This window comes from Nuphar pumila, chromosome 3 (genome assembly GCF_984573655.1).
Source record: "Nuphar pumila chromosome 3, dmNupPumi1.hap1.1, whole genome shotgun sequence".
NCBI lineage: Eukaryota > Viridiplantae > Streptophyta > Magnoliopsida > Nymphaeales > Nymphaeaceae > Nuphar > Nuphar pumila.
The window spans coordinates 105,899,899-105,926,827 of record NC_143251.1 but is presented as its reverse complement, the minus strand read 5'-3'; positions in this window follow the sequence as shown (position 1 = coordinate 105,926,827).

The following is a 26,929-nucleotide window of genomic DNA, read 5'->3' as shown; positions in this document are numbered from 1 at the left end:
AACATGAAAGTTGTTCATGTAGGTGTCGTGCATAACTCTGATTAATTTCATAAATTTCCATGGCCGTTTTGTATTTCGTTAGCATTTTTTATCAGATTAGTGTGATTTTTACCTCTGTCAGAACTAAATCTCTGTTATTGAACTCACCATGGCTCAAATCCCGAGGCTATAAAAACCAAAAATGTTCCATTTCGGGTTTTTTAGCAGTCTGCAAAATATCAGAAGTTTCCATGGTGTAAATCTTGCATTATCATATTAGGCATTGCATTTTGTTCGGATCCATAGGCAAAATCCATCATTTTTAGGACTTTCCTTGAATTTTAGCATTTAAATCATATCATTTCGTGATTTTTAGCATTCTAGGTTGTTTATCAGAGTGTTTAGATGCTTCATACCGAATTTGGTGCAATTTGGAATCCATTTTAGGTTCGGATCATCCATAATACCAAAACAGGGTCCCGCAGGACCCGGATCCAAGCGAAAAACAAGCGAAAATCGTTATTTTTGATAAATTGCAAAATACCAAATTCTGATTTTACAGTCTTAATGTGTCTAGCAGCATGTCATCATATCTCTTACTGCATTTTATCATCATTTGATTCAATTTGAACTTCAAAATCTCAATTTTACCAAGTTTTCCTTCAAAAAACCCTGATTTTAAAGGCATAACTTTATAATTAGGGGTATTTTGGTCATTTTGACCACCAATTCCGAATTTCAAACTGTTTTCCACTGAATTCCCTGCATTTACATCATTTCAAAACATCAAGGAAGCATGAGAATAGGGTTTATATCCAATTAAATCCAATAATTTCATAATATTATTGGAAAATCTTGGAAAAACCCATATATTTGAGCTAACTTTATTTCAAGCTTGGCAGGGACATTCAAAAGAAGGAGCTGAAGTCTGCAAATTTCTTTTATTTCCTTTATTTAGTGATGTAATAATGTAAATTTTGGAATAAGAGAGTTAATTTCCTGCTTAGACTAGGATGCATATCATATAGTTTAAATTTATGCAATATCCTGCTTATATGATTCATGCATTGTTATTTCAAAAGCACTATGGATGTTCACGAATGGCACGTGCACCAACTCTTAGGGAGTTGATGAACTCGGTGGAATCCATATTTACGGCCCTAGTCGGAATATGGACGAGACCCAGATCCATCATCTTTCTACTAGTCACATTGAGCCTGCACTCTTAGGCTATCTTAAAATGCACATCATATTTCCAAAGTTTTCAAAATCATGTGCATTAAATCAAATAAACTCTGAACATATTCATGGCCACAGTCAGAATATGTGAAGGATTTACATTGACTTAATACACATTTTTCCAACAAAGTTCTTGGAAAATCTTTCAAAATGCTCTCATTCACTCATATCATTTGCATCATGAAATCATTGGTTTTCCCATGACTTTCTTAAGAAAACTTCATTCTCAAGAAATCAATTTCTCAAGAAACTCTAAGGATTTTTCAAAATCGGTTTTTCAAAGACAAGTTTCTCCACAGTTTTCCCTGGAAAATGATATTTTCTTAAGAGATTCAAAAGAGTTTCCCAATCTTTCTCCAAGATCCAAAATCGATTTCCAAGTATTTCAAAAGGTAAAATTCCCAGGATTTCGATTCCCCAAGTTTTGAATTTCCTTCTCCAATGAATTTTCCTATAAATCTTCCATCATCTTCCTAAGAAAACTCTCAAAGTTCAAGTTTTCCTAAGAAGTGTTTCCCTTTTCAAAAGGTTCATCTTTTCTCAAGAATCACTTCCATTTTCCCAGGATTTTCAACCATTCATGATTTTCCCACAACTTCATGAACTTTCCCGTGACTTCAAAAACCCTTTTTTTCACATGAGTTTTCCTGAGAAATTGACTTTCATCTTTTTCCTAAGAGAATCTTTTCAACTCCAAATATTTTCCAAGCATACATCATGTTTTTCCAAGCTGCATTTTCCAAAATCTCATAGCACATGCCTGAATTCTCTGTGCATTTAGGATAGAACATAACTTTGATAATTTCTCTAAGTCAAGCACAATTTTGGTCCTTGGTTCGATTACCCCTGTTAAAGGCGGCAGGAACGGTCGAACCTCGTACCGACAGGTCGAGCCCCATCCCATGGATTTTCCCGCAATTTTCAAAAACGGAGGCGAGTATTTCAAAAGCAATTTCCAAAATCCGGTCAAGTTTGAATCGCGAAAGTGTTTCCTCTTTCCTTTCTCTTCCGCAAGGAAGGGAAGACGGGGAAAAATTTCGCGACGATAACAGATCTGCTTAAAGCAGGATTCATTCGAGCAATTGATTACCCGGATTGGTTGGCGAATATCGTAGCAGTTCCTAAGAAGAATGGGAAAGTGCGAATCTGCATCGACTTTCGTGATCTTAATAAAGCCACTCCGAAGGATGACTATCCACTCCCAAACATTGATCTCATAGTCGATAGTACAGCCGGACATGCTATGTTTTCCTTTATGGACGGATACTCCGGATATAATCAAATCAAGTTGGTCGCTCGCGACCAATCCAAAACATCCTTTACCACGCCATGGGGCACTTTCTGTTATACAGTTATGCCTTTTGGGCTTAAGAATGCTGGAGCCACTTATCAGCGCGCTATGGCCGTTATTTTCCATGATCAGATGCACAAGACTATGGATGCATATGTCGATGATATTCTGGTGAAATCCAAAGAAGAGGAAGATCACATCGAAGCTCTTAATCAAGTCTTCAAGCGACTCATTCTTTACAAGCTAAGACTCAATCCACAAAAATGTGTCTTTGGAGTCGAATCAGGCAAGTTGCTAGGCTTCTTGGTCAGCAAGAAGAGGATAGAAATGGATCCCGCTAAGGCCAAAGCTATCATTGGCATGCCGCCCCCGACTAATCTCAAAGAATTGCGTAGCCTTCAAGGACGCATACAATCAATTCGGCGATTCATTTCTAATTTGGCCATGAGATGTGAGCCTTTCAATCATTTGCTCAGAAAAAGAGTGAGGTTCGAATGGGGACCAGAGTGTCAGCAGTCGTTTGAACGCATCAAGAAATATCTTCTCAATCCTCCTGTTTTAAAGCCGCCAGAATTAGGGAACCCCCTATTGCTATACATTTCAGTTAATCGAGTTGCTTGCGGCGGATTCTTGGCGCAATACAAAGAAGGCAGCTTCATAGAACATGCCATTTACTATGTGAGCAAGACCTTTATTGATTACGAGAAGAAATACTCTCAGATAGAAAAGACGTGTTTAGCTCTGGTATGGATGTGCCAGAAATTGAGACATTATCTATTGGCGTCTGAAGTCAAGATTCTATCTAAATTAAATCCTCTCAAGTACGTTCTTGAACAACCATTTCTCAGCGGACGAATCGCCAAATGGCAAGTCCTATTAATGCAATACGACTTGGAATATGTCTCTCAGCAATCTATCAAAGGCCAAGCAATTGCAGACCAATTAGCAGATTTTCCTCTAGCAGAGGATGTTAAAGCTGAGGATGATTTCCCCGATGAGCGGATCTGCAATATTCAACAATCCCCAATTTGGATTTTATTCTTCGACGGTTCCAAGAATATGGCAGGCATAGGAATCGGAATTCTACTAATTACACCAGAGAAGGAGATGATTCCCTTTTCTCTTAAACTGGATTTTCAGTGCACTCATAATATGGCCGAGTATGAAGCTTTGATACAAGGTCTGAAAATTCTACATGACTTCAATGTCAAAAGAGTGCATGCTTATGGCGATTCTTTGTTAATCGTCAATCAAGTTCTGGCCGAATGGCAAGTGAAAGATCAGAAATTACTTCCTTACCAGAAGATTGTCTCAGCTCTTGCCAACAAATTCGAAGAATTCCAACTTTTTCATATCAAGAGAGACTTCAATCAAGTTGCAGACAGCTTAGCCAATCTGGGATCCATCATGTCTTTCAAGGGTGGAGAATCTTGTCGCTCATTTGAAATTGGCAGACTTGATCAACCCGCTTTCATCCCAGTAGAGCAGATAAACCAGGCTGAGCAAAAGAAGAAGCCCTGGTATCATGATATCAAAAATTTCATTAAAACTGACGAATTTCCTCCAGAATTATCAAAGAGAGAGCAGCGAGCAATTCAATGCATGTCTGCTCGATATTTTATTCTTGCCGACGTCCTTTATCGTCGTGGATTCAGTTTTGAGTATTCCAGATGTTTGGACGAAGAAGAAGCCAAAGAAGTTGTGCAAGAAGCACATGAAGGCATTTGCGGTGGTCATGTTGGCTATCAGACTCTCGTCAAACAAATCATCCGAGCAGGATATTATTGGAGAACTATGCAACAAGATTGCTATCGTTTTGTGAAGAAGTGCGTTCAATGTCAGATGCATGCGCCTTCCATACATGCGCCAGCGACATACTTGCAATATGTTGTCTCGCCATGGCCATTTTCCATGTGGGCTTTCGATGTTGTAGGCCCCATCACTCCTTCAATCTCCAATGGTCATAAATATTTTCTGGCCGCAACAAAATATTTTACTAAATGGGTATAAGCAGTCACTCTACGCACAGTAGAAGGTCGACACGTGGTTTCTTTCATCCATAAGAATATCCTTTGTCGTTTCGGTATACCGCATGATATTGTGTCGGATAATGGCAGTCATTTCAAGAATGAGAGAATGAGGACATTCTGCTCAAAGTTCAAAATTCATCATCATTTTTCCGCTCCTTATTATCCTCAAGGGAATGGTCAGGCAGAGGCCACCAACAAGATTCTGATTCGAATCCTGGAGCGAACTTTAGAAACGGGCCGTGACTGGCATGAAAAGATTCACGATGCATTATGGGCATACAGAACCACCATTCGAACTCCAACGAATGCTACTCCGTCAGAACTTGTCTACGGAACTGAAGTAGTACTGCCTCTACATGTTCAGAAACCTGCTCTGAAATTTGCATCACTTCTAGAATTACCTCTTGATCAGTATCAGCAACAGCGACTGGTACAACTTGATTTGCTCGATGAAAGAAGGCTCAGAGTAGCAGAGCATGCTCAATCCTATCGCCAGAGGATAGCCCGACAATATGCAAAATCTGTCATTGAGAGAAAATTTCGGGTCAATGATCTAGTGCTCAGATCAACAGCTTATCTCAGGCACCGCCCGGGTGGCAAATGGGCGCCAAATTGGGAAGGTCCTTATGTTGTCAAAGAGGCACTACCTCGTAATTCATATCGGCTCATCAATGCTGATGGAATAGAATTACCAGATCCCATCAATGCTCGACATTTGAAAAAATTCTATACTTGAAAAATTCTCTATTCTTTGTAATTCTTCCAAATTTTCTTCAATAATAATCAAAATTCTTTTTCCCAGTTACACTGGGGCATTTTAAAATTTGGTTTTATCTACAAATATCCTGTATGCAGGCAGGATAAACAAATCTCTCATTTCACGCACTTGTGCATTCATGTGCATCAATTTGCATTCATTTGCATACAATCGCATTAATAACGATCTGGTCAGTATTGAGATTTCAACTATCAATCCCATCACAATTCCTAACGATTCAAGATTGAAAGACAATCACCAGAACTGAACCAAAATCCAGTATCCAAACTGGTACATTTTTAAACCGGTATGCATACCGGTATCCTTTCAAAATCGAGCACTCGTGTTAGTGTTCCACTGAATGGTCATGTCAGTCGACCTCTTGAGTTCAGTCCTCGTGTTGATCACTCATCAAATTCCAAAAATTCCAATTTCCAATTTCCAATTTCCAATTTCCAATTATCAATTTCCAAATTTCTAATTTCCAATTTCCAAATATCAATTTCTAAATTCCAAAATTCCAAATTCCAAATTCCAATTTCCAATTTCCAATTATCAATTTCCAATTTCCAATTTCCAATTTCCAATTTCCAATTTCCAATTTCCAATTTCCAATTTCCAATTTCCAATTTCCAATTTCCAATTTCCAATTTCCAATTTCCAATTTCCAATTTCCAAATTTCAATTTCCAAATTTCCAATTTCCAATTTCCAAATTTCCAATTTCCAATTTCCAATTTCCAATTTCCAATTTCCAATTTCCAATTTCCAATTTCCAATTTCCAATTTCCAATTTCCAATTTCCAATTTCCAATTTCCAATTTCCAATTTCCAAATATCAATTTCCAAATTTCCAAATTTCCAATTTCCAATTTCCAATTTCCAATTTCCAATTTCAAATATCAAATTTCAAAATTCCAATTTCAAATATCAAATTTCGACCTTTTGGTCACCCAATACCCAATTCCAAATTTTTTTTTTCTTGCAAGAGATCCTTTTTATAGGGAGAGTTCGAGGGAGCTCGCTCTTTTCGCATGCTATCCAATTCGTTCACTTAGCCCCTTTTCAGGGAGAGTTTGAAGGGACTCGTGTCTTTGTGAACCGTTTGCAAAACAAAATTCCAAATTTCACACAAGGAACCCTTTTTGTAGGGAGAGACTCGACGGAGACTTGCTTTCCTTGTGGCCCCCCAAATTTCAGACTAGGCCATTTCATCATGAAGGACCCTCTTTTCAGGGAGAGTGTGATGAACTCGTTCCTTCATGACCAATTTACCAACCTCACCAATTCCGGCCCCCTTTCCATAAGAGAAGTCTAATGTTAGGAAGTTTTGACGAAAGCTTAATTTCTCTTCGAAAGTTCGTTTTGCAAACACCTCCTCTTCAGGGAAGAGAGGAGTAATTCCAAATTCTAATTTCTGAATCTTCTCCTTTGGGGAAAGGAGAAGAGAATTTTTGTCACGGATGTGTTGCGTTGTGCTTCAAATGCTCGATTTCACAAAAGGATTTCAAGAAAATTTTGCCAATTTGTCATTAAATATTTGTTGATTTCAAAAATCTTTATTGCACAAAATTATTACTTCAGAATACCTCCACTATTACTTTCGAAAGGGCAATGCTTTCATGAAAAAGGATTCCAAGTTCAAAATCTTTTTATTGGCCAACCAAAAGGATGAAGAATAAATCCGCGATATGGCCAGCAAAGAGAATTCAATGTTGTTGCAAAGCCAAGAGTGATTGATATTGATCGCAGTCAATGGCACATTTTTAAAGACCATTCTTGAAAAATAAAGCAGTCGAAATATCCTGGGTGATACAGAAAAATCCACTCAATTTCATATCTCCTCAATCACCTAAGCTGCAATTAAATATCTGCAAAAGGGATCTCTCAATTGTCGTCAAGATGAAGGCGAATTAAGCGAGTCGACCCCCGGGGCCAAAGAAGATTTGGATCATCTCCAAGATGACGGAGTTTGTGACGGATCCTTCCAGGGAAAGTTCAGATCACCGTTGAGATGAAGGCGAGTGTGATGAGCCTACCGGCAAACCCTAAAAGATATTTAATTTCTGCTATCATCAAGAGATTCCCAACCAATGAGCCAATAATCATCATGATAACCCCTGAGAGAAAAGAAGGATCAGAACATCTCTGAGATGAAGGAGTTTGTGATGTACCCTTCCAAAAAAAAAAGAGAGAGACAAGTCAGGACATCTCCAAAATGAAGGAGGATGCAATTTCCGAAAAATCCAAGAGAGCTCCAATCTGCTAAAAAAAAAAAAGAGTGCAGAAAGATCATCATGAGAAAAGAATCCCAGGATATCAGACTGCCAAATCTATCAAGAATCTTCTTTAATTTTGTGAAATTCTTTTATCAATATTCTTTCACCAATAGCTCTCGCAATATCAAGAATACTTTCTTTTCCGTTCATATCAAGGAAATTGATAGCTTCCTTGAAAGAAAGCCAATCGCAAGCAATTTGAATTCGAATCTTGATTCTACAGAGTTAAGCTCAGTCGGAGATAATACTTCAGGTAGAAAAGAGGGAATACTTTCAAAACAATGTGCATCATTTTCAATTATTTTGAATCAACAACAATTTTCAACATTCTGACAATATTTTTTAGTTATCCTGGCATGAAGCGAGAGCTTGGGGTTCATCTTTGGCACATCCTGACACCATCCCTTTTAGGACTTGATAACGGGAGTTTTCAAGATTCCTTCCCTTCTTCGGTATAATCTGAGCGCACGGGCTCTCAGATTCGCACACTTCCCTGTGACCTCACTGTCCCACCATAGACAGTTCAATTTCGGCTTGAGGTTAAGCCACCAATTCCAGCAAAAGGCAATTTCAAAAGTTAATTAGTCTCAGCAATGAGACGCCCAAAATCAATCCCTTTTCAAACTTTAGGGACCCCAATTTCCTTCCTTTTGCAAAACCCCTATCGGATTCATTGTGCGGAAATCCGAAGGTTCCATCACGGTCTCTTTTTTTTTAGGGTTTCATCCATTTTCTGCCCAATCAGGTTAAGGGTACAAACCTGAGCCTCACGTGATGAGGTATTTCATTTCCCAATCAGGTTAAAGGTTAAGCCTGAGCTTCGTTCCATACGAGGTATTTCCCGTCCCATCCAAGTTAAGGGCAAAACCTGAATCTCATTTCTTTTGAAATAAAATTTTCTACTTATTTTCCATTTCATATCTACCATCATCACTGGAACTAATTCTTTCATACCCAGTCAAATTTATCTAACTGGGGCATTTTTATGGTTCAAATTTGGTGTGTTTTCTTTGCCACTAAGCTCGGCTTCTAACCGGCTTAGCAGCAAAGAGGGGCATCTGTAAACACCCCAAATTTTCACCCTCACCCAGTACTTACATTTCATGTGTCATTGCATATCATTGCATGAATTCGACATACCATTTCATTACATCGCATAGCATTGCATGACATTGCATCTCATTTTTGAGATCCAGCATTCCAGCTTTCAAAACATTCAATCCAGATTTGAATTTTAAAGCTTTTATTTCAAAATCAATTTCAAAACCTGGGTTTTATTCAATACTCTATCATTTTCCAACCCCAGGACTTTATATTTCGAAATATTTTCTCAGAAAACAATCTGGATTCATTTCAAATTCAAATTTTAATCGATTTCAATTCACAGATGAGGCCCATTGAGATGGTGTCGCTTCTGAATTTCTCTATTCATCAAATTTCTCAAATTTTTGAAAGTTTCAGTCCGATCAGGACTCTGTCCCAGAGTCCAAATCCAGTCAAAAATTTGTTTTGAAGTCTGTTTACTTCCATCTTCAGTCTTTTTCGGTTGTTTTCAAAATTCAGGTCATTTTACAGAGTCCAGTTAGTTCAAGACTCTATTTTAGAGTTCGGTCGAGTTAGGAGTCTAACCCTGACTGTGTTTTCTGACTTATTTCATCATTTCTCGATAAAATCTTTCAAAAAATTTTACATTTGAATTCTAAAATTTAAAATCTCAGAGTCCTAAGAGTTCAGGACTCTAACTCGGAGTTCCAGTTCGCTTGAGACCCTATTTTCAAAGATCTTGAAGTTCAAATATCGATTTTAACCCCTTTTCAAAGCCATTTTCAGTGTTTATTTCAAAATTTCCAAAACTCGATGTGGGCCCACTCAGTTGGCACCATATCCAAAGGAATTCTAATTCAGTTAGAACCCTATGCCATTTCGAAAATTCTAATTTTAAGATTACTTTTGAAAATCCTTTTGAAAACTCCTTCAATTTCAAGTTTTAAAATCATCTTTTTGTAAAAACTCAAGTAGGGCCCACTCGGGGTGGCGCCATATTCGAGTAAGTCAGGGCTAGACTAGGGTTAGTCAGTGTCTTGGTTAGTGTTAGAGGTTTAGAAGAGTCAAAAATCATTTTAAAAACTCATTTTGAAGTTTAGTTTTTAAAACTAGTGTTTTTAAAGGTTTTTAAAGGTTTTTAAAAGGTGTTTTAAAATTCAAATGTTAAAAATGCCAAGTGGCATTACATTTGGGGATTTTTTAGGAGAGTCTATGGGTTAATTAGGTATTAAATAGGATAATTTAGGCTAGGGGTAGGATAGTCTTTACACCCCAAAATCGCCCTCCTTAGAGAGTCCAAAAATTTTAGAAAACTTGATTTTTTAACCTAAACAAATTTTCTTTATAAAGAGGCCCCATGGGGGATGATTTTTCCAGCCACCTCCTATTGGATTCTTGGAGCTTCTCTCTCCTCTCCAGCCTTCCTCCATTGCCGCAACTCCAAGGTAAATAATTTCTTCAATTTTTAATATTTTATTTAGTGTTTTTAATGATTTAAACCTAGATCTAGGCTTGGACACACCTCCTTATGAAGATCCAACCATGGTTTCACCTCAAGAACCATCAAGAATCAACAAGAACGATCCAAGAAGGTGATCTAACCCTGTTTTGGATGATTTACAGGGATTTTAATCCATTAGAATTGATTTTAATATGATTTTTTACATTATTAACCAATAAAATATATGATTTACTCTTTTAATGGGTTAAATCTATGTTTTAAAGGTGATATCAAATTCCAGCCATTGATTCCATGTTTTTATTTTATTTTCATGGTTTATTCATGTTTGTTTTACGTTCTATAGCATGGAAATAATTTTTATTTACTGTTTTATGGTTTATTTTATTGATTTACATTAGTTAATGCATGGTTTTTCAAGTTTCTTAAATTTCTGTGTGTTTTAGGTTTAGAACAGTAAAGATAATGTTATTTAGGATTGAAGTACTCATTTTTTATTTATGATTTTTTTATATGTGATGCATGCATGAGTTATTAAGTTACTGTAGAAAAATCAGAGGTTTTGGATATCGGGAACCCTGTCAAAAAAATCAGACATCAAATCGGGTTTTTAAAGCTTTAAAATCGTGGTTAAAATCAAGAAGGTAACTTGCTGTGATGATATTTCTCTCATCTTATATCCGATTTTAGATCTGTAAAGTGCTATGGATTCACATTGAGTAGATCTGTTGGCTGTGAAATTTTATGATTTTTTTATCACAGTTTATTATTTTTCCCTTTTCAGAGAATCTGTTTTTAAATTTAAAACTCGTTAGGGTTTACCAAAACCCTAATCAGACTTGTGTTAGTCATAATTCCCAAACCACAGATCCAATTTTAGATCTGTAAAAAGTGAGTATTATTATTTTTCTGTCTACTGTTCACCACTAAAATTTCAGAGATTTTTGTTTAGGATTGCTATTTATGTCTGTATTTTTAATCTGAAGTAGCCGTTTTAATCCCTATTAAAAGTGATATATTTTAGCTCAGATTGCCAGAAGGGTTTCTCCCTAACCGGAGATGATTTTTCCGATCTGTAAATTGGGAAATCTCTGTGCTTCTTCTTAGTTAGTCTCTGTAAAATTTCATGGATTTTCATGGAGATTTGACTCCTGGTTCAGGTCTTGGACTGAGACTGGTTGGTGAATTAGGTCAAAAATAGCATATTTTTAGGGTTTAATGCAATTTTTGGATTGATTCAATGTTAAAAAATTATTTTTATAATTCCAATTCGACATTAGGGTTATAACAAGTGCAGGTACCAATTTTGAGGATTTTTGGAATCTGATTGATGGCTGAATTAAGCAAATTGAAAAACCGGGTTCCTGAAAGATCCAAAAACACTGCTAAAATCACAGTTTTTGTGATATTATTGGATTTTCGTGCATAAGCATATATTTTTAGGGTTTAATCATGTTCATAATCATATTAGGATGCTTTAGGTTTAATTTGATGCTCATTTGATTTCATTTAGTGCATAAAACCTAAGTTTTTACCAAAATCTATTTCAGAAAACCCTGATTTCAAGGCCATAGTCTTGCTATCGGGGGCAATTTGGTCATTTGACCTCAATTTCGAAATCCTTAACCCTAATTTCCATATTTTTAATCATGTCACATCATATTTAGCTTAGCTTATTCCATTCAAATTTCAAAACTTGCATTTTATCCAAATATCTTTCTAAAAAACCCTAATTTCAAGGCCATAGTCTTGTTATTAGGGGTATTTTGGTCATTTAGACCCCAATTTCGAAATTTCATATCTTATCTTCCTTATTTATTCCATTATTTTTCATACTTTATCATTTTTATTTAAGGGAATCAAGGAAAAGGCTTATATCTAGCAAAATCCAGTAATTTCTAGATATTACTGGATAAATCTAGAAAAGCCAACATATTTTCATTAACCAAGTTTTCTAGTTTTGCAGGTACATTGAAGACTTTATTTTTCATGTATTTAAATTTCAATAGTGATGTAATTTGTAATTAAACTTTGGAATAAGAATTTACATTTCCTGCTTAGCTTAGGTTGCATTGCATATAGTTTATTTTTATAATTTTAATGTGTGATGGATGATGATTCATGCATATTTTTACAAATTCATCATGGTCTACACGAATGGCACATGCACTAGCTTCTATGAAGTTTATAAACTTGGTGGAATTTGTATTTATGGCCATAGTCAGAATACGAATGATACTCAGATTTATAATCTTCACATTAGCCACATTCAGCCTACACTCTTAGGCTAACTTCAAAAATGCACTGCATTTCTCAAAAATACAAAAAGTATTTCTCAATTCCTCAAATCCATATTCATTCATTTCATGCATTTGCCAATTCCAATCTCAATTCAAAGAAGTTCATTTTCTCAAAATCTCCCAAGTCTTATAGCAAAATCGATTTTCCCAAAAGCATTGAATTTCAAAGAATATTTCAAGTGTTTCTCAAGTTCATAAACTCAATTTTCCAAAGTTATGCAGTCAATTTCAAAGTTTGAAGTTAGAATTTTTCTAAGTCTTATTCAAAAGATTATGATGGATTTGCCAATGATATTTCAAATATTTCCCAAGTTCCAAATTCAAATTTTCTAAGTTAGAATTTCAATTTCAAAGTTTGAATTCAGAGAAACCAAGTTTCTCAGAATCGATTTTCACCAAATGTCAAGGATTCCTCAAAATCGATTTTTATTTCTCTCAGAAGTACATTTCAAATCCCAATTCACGATTTTCCAAGATTTACATTTTCTAAATATTTCAATCATTCAAAGCAAACATCATGTTTTCAAATGTGCATTTTCTGAAAATTCATAGCACATGCCTGATTCTTTGTGCATTTAGAAATTAGAATATGATTTAGATAAGTTGAATAGAGTAGAGCATAAGATTGATCCTTGGTTCAATTACCCCTGTTAAAGGTGGCAGGAACGGTTGAACCTCTTACCGACAGGCGAGTCCCATTCTTCAGAATTTTCCCGCATTTTAAAAACGGAGGTGAGTTATTTTCAAAATCTTTTTCAAAGGTCAGTTTGACTCGCAAAAAGTTAAAAATTTTGCGATGAAAACAACAGGTCCTTACATTGTGAAAGAAGTATTTCCCCATGGAGCAGTGACATTATTCGATCCTATGACTCAAGGTACATTCAAGGTGAATGGTCAAAGACTGAAGCCCTTCATTTCAGATGCCTTGCAAGATGGTGAGTGTGAGATAGTGCATCTCACGAAGGCATGAGGATTCTACCAAAGGGATATATCATATGTACATTAGTTTATTTTTTATTTCAGTATTTTCTTTATTCAGTATTTTATCTCAATTATGCTGACATTTGTTTTTTATCTATGCATAATGAATCTAACATTTAGTGTATCAGTTACCAGATACAGAGCAGAGCTTTCAAAGAATTCAAAGATCAGATAAAATTCAAATTCTGAATCTCAGAGCAGATCAGGTTGTATCTATCCTTTCTCCCATATTCATCTTATGGTCTTTTAGTGTGCATTTGCTTTGCAATTTTACTTATTTTGTATGCCACTAGGGACAATGTCATTCAAGCATGGGGGGGTGGTTTAGATGCATGCACACAAATATTTCAATTTTTTTTTATGACTGGTAAGTAAAAAAGGGCATTTGAGAACAAGTTGTAGCATATATGATTGTTTTTGGCATAATCTAACAGTTTATAAATTTTTAAGCCCCATAAAAAAAAAATCTGAACTGAGTCAAATAGAGTAGTTATTTATGAGAAAATTCAAAGAAAAGATAGTATTTGATTGTTAGAAAATTTTGAATCACTTTTGTATAAGTATGCAAAGTATGTTTTGTGAAAAAAATAAGCAATGGAAAGATGTTTTTGAAAAATGAGTTTAAAAAGAATAGAGCTACGTTTAGTTGTTGATGTCTTCGTGAATCCTAGTAGTGGAACTCAGACACGAGATGAAGTGTTTGAGTCTCTTAACAAAAAGGATAACGAAAGAAATCATCCTCTTATCAAGTTGATATATGTGGCCTTTGTAGTTCGAGTAAGTAGAATCTGAAGGGTGTTTTACACCTGGTGCCCCAAAGCCAGCTGGTTTGGGAGCCACCGGTTCGAAAGCTTGTTACATGAATTGCATAGAAAGCTTAAGAGATAGAGACATTGCACATGATGAGAGAAAGACTATACGTAAACTATTAGGATAGAAGGTCTAGTGACTCGAGCAATTAAGTTCGAGGGATACTTTGTATCTAGTGCCCTAAGGTCGGTCGGTCTGAGAGTCACTGACCCAAAGCTCGCTACATGGGTCACGAAAATTGACTATTCGAAATAGTGCTCATGTGAGAAGAATGCTCAAGAGAACAAATTTGAAAAAGGGTGAAAAATGAAAGAAAGAAAAAAGATAATGTGCTGAATGAGAACATTTTCATTGCTTAGGCATATATGTATTACTGTGCAGAAATATACAAGTGAGAATAAATGAGTAAAACATGAGAATACTTGACTTTCTTAGAAAAATCATAAACTAGCTACAATATTAGAAAAGTGAAGGAAAAAGAATTTTTACTGTGGTGGCATGAGATTTTTAAACTTGTTTTGAGAATGTCAATTACATGAAATATTTGTTCCAACTGCATTCTTAAGAGCCTAATATTTTTGAAAAGTCATCCTCGCATTTCATTGATGTTTGTGGGTAGCATCTCTGCAAACCCTCACGAGACCTTACTCGTCCACTGGTATAAGCCAGGGGTTTAAAGGGCTTGTTGCATATGCTAAATGCAACTGTGATTCCTGCGAAAGTGAGTTAGTATTATGCATTCATGCTTAGCATTTCTTGTCTTTGTTGCATAGCATAATTAGGGTTCGTTAAGGGACTAACAAACATTCAAGCATGGGGGTATTTGATGATGCATGAAATGCACATCATGTTAATAAGTTTTTCATGCATTTTGTAACAAGTTTAAGGTTTTAAACCTATGTTTAAATGTATTTTGATAGTAAGGGGTTATGGTTCGAATTTCAGAAAAATCGGAGTTAAAATGAGAGAGTTATGGCTATTTCAGTGTTTGGGCACGGATTTTGAGGTGGATCGGATCCATATCCGACCCAATTAGGTTATTTGGACTTTGGATCAACCCTTAGAAAGCCCAAAACCCAACCCACATGCCTATCCATATCCAATTCAAAAAGTTTTGCAGAAAACCCCCCAGAAAGTGGCGCCTAGCAAAATTTTATTTTTTAACCTTCTTTCTGAAAAATGTCAAAATTATAAATACAATTTTTAGAGAAGCCCTAGACGTCTTTGCCTTGGATTGACGCCCCCTGCAGTGCCTCTAGCTCCAGCACCTCCTTCCCCTCCATTCTCCCACATTTTGGCCATTGAAGACCGGTTTATGCTTGGGTTCCAAGCATATTTCGATCTCTCTTGTGATTTCTTTGCATTTCTTTCTTGTTCCTTGCTGTGTTTTCACCATTTTTCTGTGTTTTTGTAGGTGTAGCAGAGGTGGAGACCATTAATCTTGTGTGGGAGTGCGAAACACACCAACAAGGTGAGCCGACCCTACCTCCATCTGGTTTACTACACGCTCCGATCGAGAATCGGCGCATACTCCATCTTCGGTGGATCTCCAACGTGTAGCAGCTGCAAAAGTGCTGTTTTTGGTGAAGTTCCAGCATTCTCGAACCGTTTGGGATGTCAAGATCAAGCCACGGCCCGCTCTTCTTCATCCCCCCGGTCGTCGGATCACCCAAGAGGTAGGTCTTCTTCTTCCTTCTCTTCTAGCTAAAACCGAAATTGTGTGTGATTTTATTTTCTTATTTTTTTTGTGTGTTTCGTATTTTTCTTTTTGATTCAACCTTAGAATAGATCTCGTGCACAGACCAGCACGTTAGCTTAGGTTTATTTGTTTGATTGATTTATTTGAATCTTATTTTTTTTATTTTTCAACCAAATCGTTAAAATCGGCTAGATCTTCATCTAGCCGATTCTTCAAATCTGTCATAGGCGTGTTCTTGGTTCTTTTCTACTGAAAATCCAATTATAAAATTTCATTTTGATTCATTTTATTCGTGGGATTTGATTGTGTCTTGTTTTGCTTTCATTTTTAAAAAGAAAAAAAAATCGGCTAGATTTATTCTAGCCGATCTTTGCATTTTCGTTAAATGTGTGTGTTTAGGTTGGTAATTCGTGTGGTTTGCTGTGTGTTTTGTATGTTAACAGCAGCATAAAATTGTGTTAGTTCATCTCATTATTTTAGGATTGTTCTAAATAATATTTTTAATCATTTTGTGTTTTTGTGTTTTGTGTCTATTGAAAAAATTACAAAAATTGAGTTTTATTTTCTTTATATTTTTAATGAATTCCAGCATAGTGTTGTTCATGTGTGCATTTGTGTAATTAGGAGTTTTTTTTTATTATATATTAATTTAGCTTTATCAAAGTATTGGTTACTTAGTTTAATCATTTTTTTTTTAGTTTGTATTTTTGTTTTTGTTGGTCTTCTTCTTCCCCAAGGTGGGGCGGCAGCCATTAGAGCTCAATTCGAGCTCTAGGCTGCGTGTGGCAGCCATTGGAGCTCCCCCTTGAGCTCCACGGTTGTTTTTGGTAATTATTAATTGCAATTAGGTAGGTTTAATTAGGTTGTCTACGTTCAATGTATTAGGTGTTTAATGCCTTAGACGTTTTTAGGATTCCAATTAGGTAGGTTAAGAAGGTGTCTAGGTTCAATGCATTAGGGTTTATTGCCTTAGCCGTTTTAGGAGTCAATTAAGTAATTCTTGGGAATTAGGGTAGCATTTAATTCTAGAAAATCGTGCTTTTCAATTAGGTCTTTTCATTACCTAGGTAGGTTTTACATTCTTTAATTTATGAAGTCTTAAATTAGGGTTGGCGAGTTTTAGGAAGGAGGGCAATTAATGCATTGAAGTTTGGAAAATTTTTGGAAAGAGTAAATTTCAAAAATCGTGTGGGGTATTTAAAGAAGGAATTAAGTCTTGATTGCCTATTAATAGGGAGTTACGAATTGAGCCTTGAAAAGGGATTTTGAAAATCAATTAGATTTCCAAAGTGGGTGTGTATGGTTTCAAGAAAGAATTAATTGCACTTAATTTCTTGTTTGGAAAACCAAAGTCGTGTATCTATCTAGGTTGGACGGTTTGGCTTCTCAAAAAGGGATTAATAGCAATTAAAGATTTTTTTACCTTAGGTTTGGAAATTGCCTTGATCCAAGTTTCCAAATTGGATTTAAAAGCTAATTAAGGTTGTAACTCCCCATTAGAAGGACGATTTTTGGAATTCTCAATTTCTAAAATTATCTTTGAATCTTTATTGTGTGCCTATTCTTCTAACCGTCCCTAGTGAGTTAGCATAACTTAGAATTAAATAACATAGTTAATGATGTTAACCTTAAGTTAGTAAGTAGGTTAATAGTTAGATAAGTTCTAATTAGGGTTATAAATATTAGGCGTGTAAGGGTAGAGAGTAATTAGTGTTATTAATAAATTAGGTTTTAATTTTTAGATTTTTATTATAGTTAGTCAAACCGAGCGTAGCCTAAGTCAAGTCATAGACCAACACCTAACCCTAGTCAAGTCTTAGTCCAACCCAGGGTGAGTCAAGACCGAGCCTAGATCGAGTCAACCTTAGTCCAAGTCAAACCTAATCTAGGTCAAACCTAGGTGAGTCAACCGAACCTACCTATTGAAACCTAACCTAACCTAGTCAACCTAGTTGACTTAGTTAGGTGGGCCGTGTGTCTAACCCAACTCAACCTTATCCCAAGTCAAACCCTAGGTTAAGCCTAGTCAAGTCAATCCTAACCTAAGCTTAGGTCAATCGAGTCTAACTAACCTAGTCGAACCCTAGCCCAAGTCAAAACCCTAGGTTAAGCCTAGTTGAGTCAAACTTAATCCCTACTTAACCCAACTCGAGCCTAGTCAAACCAAAATCAAACCCAGTTAGTCTAAGTCAAGTCAAAGACCAAGACCTAACCCTAGTCAAGTCTTAGTCAAACCTAACCTAAGTTTAGGTCAACCGAGTCTACCTAACCTAATCTAAGTCAAGCCTAGTTGAGTCAACCTCAAACCGAGCCTACCTAACCCAAATCTGTTGAGAAACTCTGTTTTGATGTCACATAATATGATACACTGTCTTATTTGACTTCATATGATATGATAATATGTCTTCTTGAAAAATGTTATATTATGACTGGATATGCTTTGCCATATAACTAACGAGTATTTGATGCAAGGATATCTCACTCAAAAATGATGGAGACCTCCTGTTCAAGTACAACTATGGTGCAATCATACTCCTTGAAGAAAAAGCTTGTTGAGCCATGCATTCCTAAAGACCATCTAAAGAGATCGGCTACCTCAAGTTGAAGATTTTTTCTTCTTTAGAGTCATATGTAACAGAACCTTCAGAAGCATGCATATTGCATAGTACATACTCATTCATAAAAGCTATTTCATAAAAGTATACGATAGTTTCAAAAAGCTCCTTTTTGAAAACAAATAATTGTACCTTCTTACAACCCTTTATGAAAAAGGAATTTTGACATGATTTCAAAATGTAATAATTGTACCTTATATCATATACAAGACAACTTGAAAAATAATGATTTTAAAAGTAGGAAAAAGACAAAACATGAAATCGGCTACACAAAGAAAAACAAATATAATACTTGTTGAAAAGACTCTAGTTACCTTCTTTAAAGAAATGATTTCAAATATAGGAAAAAGACAAAACATGAAATCGGCTACACAAAGAAAAACAAATATAATACTTGTTGAAAAGACTCTAGTTACCTTCTTTAAAGAAATGATTTCAAATATAGGAAAAAGACAAAACATGGAAATCGGCTACACAAAGAAAAACAAATATAATACTTGTTGAAAAGACTCTAGTTACCTTTTTACAAACCCTTAGAATGTCGACTTACTTGAAGTCATCATTCTCTTTGTATAGCATTAAATACCTCCTGTAAGAGATCTTTGTTAATATCCTTCTCAAGAATGTCGACTTACTTGAAGTCTTCATTCTCTCTGTAGACTTTGAAAAACACATCATAAAGAAAACTCTTGATATGACTATGTACAAATAAATATCTCAAAGCATTTATTGTACTTACACTCATTTTAAGTAAAGAAGTACTTATGTACCACAAATCATTAATTAGGATAAAGACAAAACTACATGACAACCTACAATCCAACGTTCAATGTACTATTGTACGAAATAGACTTTTTACATAAAATATATATTACCTAAAATATTACAACGACTAGTGTACCCTATATTTTACTTTTATGGAAAGAAGACTTTCTCGAATTTCTCTAAAGATGTTTTTGAAATGACATGACATTTCACATCTCAAAAAGGCTACGATTTCAAAAAGTAACGACTACTTTTTTAAAGCTATATAAACACACTCAAATAAACTATTCCAACAAGAAATGGACATGTGAGCTTACAACGAGAAAAATTCCTATTCGATATTTGAAAGAGAGCCTAGAAAAAAAAAGAGAAAAGAAAGAGAAAAAGTCAAGAATAACTCTTTGACAAAGAGTATCTTCTGAGTGAAAAGAATAAAACATTCTGAGAATCCTTCATTCGTGCATTCATATCATTCTGAAGGTTCTATAGGAAGTATTGTAACTTTCTGTTGTTCACTGTATTCCTTCTTTGTTGAAAGAAGTAGACCTCTGAGAAAGAGGGTGTTCCCTTCTCTGTTGAGAGAAGAACACCTCTGTGTAAGAGGGTGTTGTCCTTCTCTGTTGAGAGAAGAAGACCTCTGTGGAAGAGGGTGTGCCCCTTCTCTGTTGAGAGAAGAAGACCTCTGAGGAAGAGGGTGGTGTACTATTTATCCGGTGACTCGGATGTTATAGTGGAAAGCTCAAGTGGTTTGCTTGGGGACTGGATGTAGGTTAGGGTTTTGACCGAACCAGTATAAATCCTGTGTTTATTGTGTTGTGCCTTATTGCCTTATTTTTTATTTTATCAACTTGCATCGTATTTTACTATTCACCCCCCCTCTAGTGGAATTTCATTTGGTATCAAAGCAGGTTTGCTGGTTTCGACATAACAAGTCTTCTAGCACATATGGCATCTACCTCTTATGCTCGTGATATTGAAGGTCAACACGCATCTCGTCCTCCTTTCTTCAACGGCTCCAACTATGGATACTGGAAGTGCAGAATGGCTATATTTCTCAAATCCATATATTTTGCTGTATGGAAAATTGTTGAGCATCCATACACATCTCCTTCCGCAGACTATAACTTATGGTCTGATGAAGAAAAGAAAATGGCAAACCTAAATGCAAAGGCTATGAATGCCTTATATTGTGCCATTGATTAGAATGAATTCAATAGAATATCTATATGTGAATCTGCATATGATATTTGACATTCTTTGGAGGTTATTCATGAAGGAACCAACAAAGTGAAAGAAACCAAAATCTCATCTCTTGTCAGAAAATATGAGTTGTTCAAAATGAACAAAGATGAACCCATCACAGAGATGTTCACCAGATTCACCAACATCACCAACGATCTGAAATCTCTGGGTGTCACCCACTCTCAGACAGAAAAGGTGAAGAAAATCTTGAGATCTTTCATAACTGATTGGGAGAAAAAGACTACTGCTATTGAAGAAGCTCAAGATTTGTCAAAACTTACCCTGAACGACTTAATAGGCAATCTTATGGCCTATGAAGTCCATATGAAGGAAAGAAGGGAAGAGGAACAACCTTTAAAGAAAACTCTAGCCTTCCCAGCCTTTTCTGAGAATGAGGACTCAGAAAAAGAAACTGAGATTGCTCTACTCACCAGAAAATTTCAGCGCTTTATGAGAAGAAACCGGCTTCCAAATAAGCACAAAGAAAGAAAAGACCCAAAAGAAGATTCTATGTGCTACCAGTGTAATAAGCCAGGTCACCTGAGACGTGACTGTCCTCTTTTCAAAAGAAAATTCAAGACTGAGGAACCAAAGAAAAGGTTCTTCAAGAAAAAGGCTCTGCATGCTCAATAGGATGATTCAAAACCATCCACCAGTGAAGAGTCAAATGATGATGAAGCAGAAACCACCAACATGTACTTCATGGCAAAAAGCTCTGTAAGTGAATCCCTTGATTTCTCCTTTGAAGAACTTCAAAATGCTTTTCAGGAACTTTTTGAAGAATCAAGGAAAACGATTCTCAAAATAGACATTTGAAATCTGAGAATCTAGAGCTCATTTTGAAAAATGAAAAACTCAGTATTGAAAATTCTGAGTTACAAAAGAAAAATCTTCTCATTACTTCTGAAATCTCTTCTACTAGCTCCAAGACTAAAAATCTGCAAGTAGAAATTTCAGAATTAAAAAGTAAAACTGAGAACCTTATGAAAACGGTTTTCAAATTTACTAAAGGAAAAGAGAACTTGGATAAACTCCTATCCTCTCAAAAAGTGTCTTTTTACAAGAATGGTATTGGCTACTCTCATTTCAACAAGCCTTCTTGTATGAATCAAAAGACCACTTTTGTGAAAGGTTCTTCTGAACCTAAAAAGGTGTATTATAATTTTAACTTCTTGAACTCCTCCAAGGCTGTAGACAAACCCAAATCTAAATGGATATGGGTTCCAAAGTCTAACAGAAAGGGACCCGACTGGGTACCAAAAAGAAGTTTTACTTAATGTTTTGCAGGCTCCAAACAAGAAGAACAGATGGATACTAGACAGTGGATGTTCAAAACACATGACTGGACATTCAGACCTCTTTGCTGTTCTTCATAAAAAAGAAGGAGGAACTGTCACCTTTGGAGATAACAACAAAGGTTTGATAATTGGTATTGGTAATATTGGCAATATAGATAAACCTCTTATCAAAGATGTTCTCCTGGTTAAAGGCTTAAAACATAACCTACTAAGTATTAGTCAAATGTGTGATATAGGTTATAATGTTAGCTTTAATCATAATGCTTGTCTTATAGCAGACACCAACGAAAATATCATCTTAAAAGGTATAAGAAGAAATAATATATATGAACTATACCTAGAAAACATCACAGAACATTGCCTCATAGCTAATAATGACTCTCAACATTTATGGCACATGAGAATGGGTCATGTCAACTCTAAGTACATGTCTAAATTAGCTAAAGATAAGTTAGTACGTGGGTTACCCAAAATATCTTATAAAAAGGATTATTTTTGTGATGCATGTCAATTAGGAAAACTGTCTAAATCATCTTTCAAATCAAAAAATATCATTTCAAGCAAAAGACCTTTAGAGCTTCTCCACCTGGATCTCTTTGGTCCTTCTAGAGTAGCTAGTCTTAATCACAATAAATATGTTTTTGTCATTGTAGATGACTACTCAAGATTTACTTGGGTAATATTTTTGAAAAACAAAAGTGATACGTTTTGTCAATTTGAAATTTTATGTAAAAAATTACAAAATGAAAAATCTTGTTCTATTGTTAAAATCCGTAGTGACCATGGAGGAGAATTTGAAAATGAACATTTTGTAAATTTTTGTAACTTGCATGGTATTTCTCATAACTTTGACTTTCCTAGAGCTGCACCTCAAAATGGTGTAGTAGAAAGAAAGAATAGAACCCTTCAGGAATCTGCTAGAACTATGCTCCAACACAATAATCTTGCTAAATCTTTTTGGGCAGAAGCTGTTAATACTGCATGCTACATAACAAATAGAGTTCTCATTAGACCCTTATTAAATAAAACTCCCTATGAATTATTCTATGACAGGACTCCAAGAATAGACTATTTTAAAGTCTTTGGATGTAAATGCTTTATTCTAAATATAAAAGATAGCCTAGATAAATTTGATGATAAATCTATTGAAGGCATATTTTTAGGATATTCAAGTCATAGTAAAGCATAGAGAGTTTTCAATAAGAGTTCTAATTCTATTGAAGAATCTATGCATGTTAGTTTCTGTGAATCTATTGATCAATCTGTTCATAAGCAAACTAACGATGATAATGTTGAAAGTACAGATTTATTTTTAGATAACACAGCTAAGTCTAATGAAGATGATCATCAAAGAACATTTGTCGATATCAAAGATCATCCTCAAAAGCAGATTTTAGGAGACCTAACAAAGGGGGTTCAGACTAGAGCTCAGCTAGAACGGATTGCAAATATGGCATTCATTTCTCAATTTGAACCAAAGAAGATTGATGAAGCCATCATCGATGAGTTCTGGATGCTAGCCATGACTGAAGAACTGAATCAATTCCAAAGGAATGAAGTTTGGGATCTTGTACCAAGACCAAAGGATCATCCGATCACTAGGACAAGATGGATCTTCAGAAACAAGCTAGATGAAACAGGTAATGTTATAAGAAACAAGGCCAGACTAGTAGCTCAAGGATACAACCAGGAGGAAGGTATTGATTTTGATGAAACATTTGCTCCTGTTGCTAGACTTGAATCTATTAGAATGTTTTTAGCATATGCAAGCTATATGGATTTCAAATTATATCAAATGGATGTTAAAAGTGTCTTTTTAAATGGTTTTATAAATGAAGAAGTTTATGTAAAACAACCTCCAGGATTTGAAAATGAACAATATCCAGATCATGTTTTCAAACTAAAACGTGTTTTATATAGCTTAAAACAAGCACCTCGTGCTTGGTATGACAGACTCAAAACCTTTCTATTAAAAACTAGTTTTTCTGTAGGCAAAGCAGACTCAACATTATTTGTGAAAATAGTGAATAATCATACCCTAATTGTTCAAATATATATAGACGATATCATCTTTGGATCTACTAACAGCACTCTCTGTGAAGATTTTTCTAAGTCCATGCAGAAGGAATTCGAAATGAGTATGATGGGAGAACTCAACTACTTTCTTGGACTGCATATTAAGCAAACCAAGGATGGAGTTTTCATCAATCAATCTAAGTATGCTCGTGAACTTCTGAAGAGGTTCAACATGAACTCAACTGCTTCAAAAACCACTCCTATGAGCACTACTACTGTTTTGGACAAAGATGAAGACGGTAAGTCTGTGGATACAAAGGTATACCGAGGTATGATAGGATCACTACTGTATTTAACTGCTAGCCGTCCAGATATTATGTTCAGTGTTTGCTTGTGTGCTAGATTTCAGTCAAATCCAAAAGAATCACATCTTAAAGCTGTAAAAAGAATAATGAGATATTTAAAAGACATAGTTGATTTTCGATTATTCTATTCAAAATCCTCTACATTTGATCTAATCTCATACAGCGATGCTGACTTTGCTGGAAGTAAATCTGATAGAAAAAGCACAAGTGGAACATGTCATATGCTAGGGCACTCACTAGTATCATGGTTCAGTAAGAAACAAAACTGTGTATCCTTATCAACTACTGAAGCTGAATACATTGCTGCTAGCCTAGCTTGTACACAAGTTATCTGGATGAAACAAACCTTAAAAGATTTTGGTTTAAATTTTGAAAATACAACTATTTTCTGTGATAATACTAGTGCTATAAACCTATCTAAGAATCCTATTTTACACTCACGAACTAAGCACATTCAAATAAGACACCACTTCTTAAGAGAACAAGTCTTAAACAACATAATTAAACTCGAATTCATACCCACTAATCAACAGTTAGAAGACATATTCACTAAACCATTGAAACATGAAGACTTTACACGAATTAGAAGAGAACTAGGAATATGCAAACTAAGTGACTTATTGATTAATCACACTTATTAAAATTAATACTTCTTATAAGTTATGTTAAAATCTTATTTTAAAAGGTTTTTCTTCTTATCGATTTTTTTTTTAGTCAAACTAGGTTTCCATATTCACGTATACTCTAAACTCTTATAAGACACATTCTTTATGTCTTTCAACTTGTCATCTTTCAAGTACACATCCATAATGACTCCTTGTCCTATTTCCTTTCACTCATATCCATAAGAACTAATTATATTAAAGTAAAAGCTATCATGACATTGTTCACATCACTCATCTCATAACTCCTTTATTATTTCTATCCTTTTGTGAAAACTTGATGCCTTTCATGAAAAATTCAAATGATTATCCTCTCTTACCACCTTTTAAGTTGTTATATTTCACGTAAATTTTTACTATATCATCTATTATATCATAGCTTAAGAACAATCTATTATCATCTCTTCATGCTTTACATCTTTTACGAAAAAGTGTTATAAAATCCTCTTTTCAAAAACTTGTACTCCACTCTTTTTTACTATTCTCATAAGTACGATTTGTACCACCTTTTTTTTTTTTCTCTCTCTCACTCTCTCTCTCTCTCTACATTATACGAAGTGACTTTCCATCCGTGATCATGACTCTCTCATATATTTTATATCTCTCTCCAATCGAGATTCATTAAAACCTTGTCCTTAAGCATAACTTAATTTCTTGTCTATCATAACTTCACTTTATGTCATACATCTCCTATCTAACATCAAGTGATTGTTGTCCTTTATGACCACTCTCATTTCTCTACATATCCGTATCACCCTTCTTTATATCTATTCACACTCCTTTCACGTATACCAAAATATACACTTCTTAAATAAGAAATTATTGCATCCCCTCATACATTCCTGTTTGTCCTATTCCAAACTCATCCTTCACGCATTTGGAATGCTTTCACATAAAGTAAATTCTTTGAAAAGTTGTTTGTTCTTATTAGGCCATTATTCACTTTATAACTTTTCTTACATGATCTTCACGACAATCTTTAAAAACTCTTGAATCATTAAGTTTAATATGTCACTCCATACTCAATTCATGACACTTCTCACTATTCAATAAACTCGCCCATAGTAAATTTGATAGATATATAGAAAAATTAATTCGAAACTATGTCCTTCTTAACATATATACTAATATAATACACTATCTTCCAAAATTGATTTGATTTGTCATTCACAAGCTTCTTATTTTACAACTCACACATTTCCTCTTTCAGCTAAAATCTAAAAATCCTTCACTTTCAATGTCATTCATTTCTTATCATCATTATTTTTCTCCTTTTATTTATTAGATTGATTCATATCTCATTCCCCACGAATATCTCTATTCTCTTACAAACTCTTTCCAAGTTTTATTTCTCTCTTGCTCGTTCTTCCTAAGCTCTTGCCATGGCTTCCTCCTCAAACAATGTAATCACTGTCGCCGATCTATTTCACCACTACAACTCACTTTGCTCACGACCAATTCATGAAGGTAAATTGGTTCACTACGACGACTTCGTATTATTTGACCTAGAAAGCTCTCTCCCCGAACTTAAACATTTACTGGGATCTTCATCCCAAGCTACCTTCTACCCCGAACTCGTCCGACTCTTCTACACAAATTTTTCCTCTGATCATGAGCAAACTACCATCACCACCAAAGTACGCGGACGCCTCATGTTCTTTAATGCTTCCTCATTAGGCAGAATTCTAAACCTTCCTTCCACCGGCACAGACCTAGACAACATAGTACCACTCGACCGTTCGGTACTTCGAAAAATTCTTCTCTGTACCAATTGCACACACCTTCCTTGGCACATGAGGAATCTCCAACCTCATGCTCAACTACTTGCCCAGATTCTTCTCCACAATATCTATCCCAAGCCTCCACGCAAGAGATTAGTGCCAAGAAAAATCTCTCTCCTCCTCTATGCAATTTTTTGTTCTACTCAGATAAATTGGTCCAACATTCTTTTCGCCCTTTTTATTCGCTATCAAAAATCCAAGCCTCTTCTTTTCGGGTGTTTTATAACTCTCATTTTAAAATACTTCAAAGTATCCCTTCAAAATGAAGCTATCCTCTATCCCTCTCAGATCCTCAATGCTACTTCCTTCAATATAAGG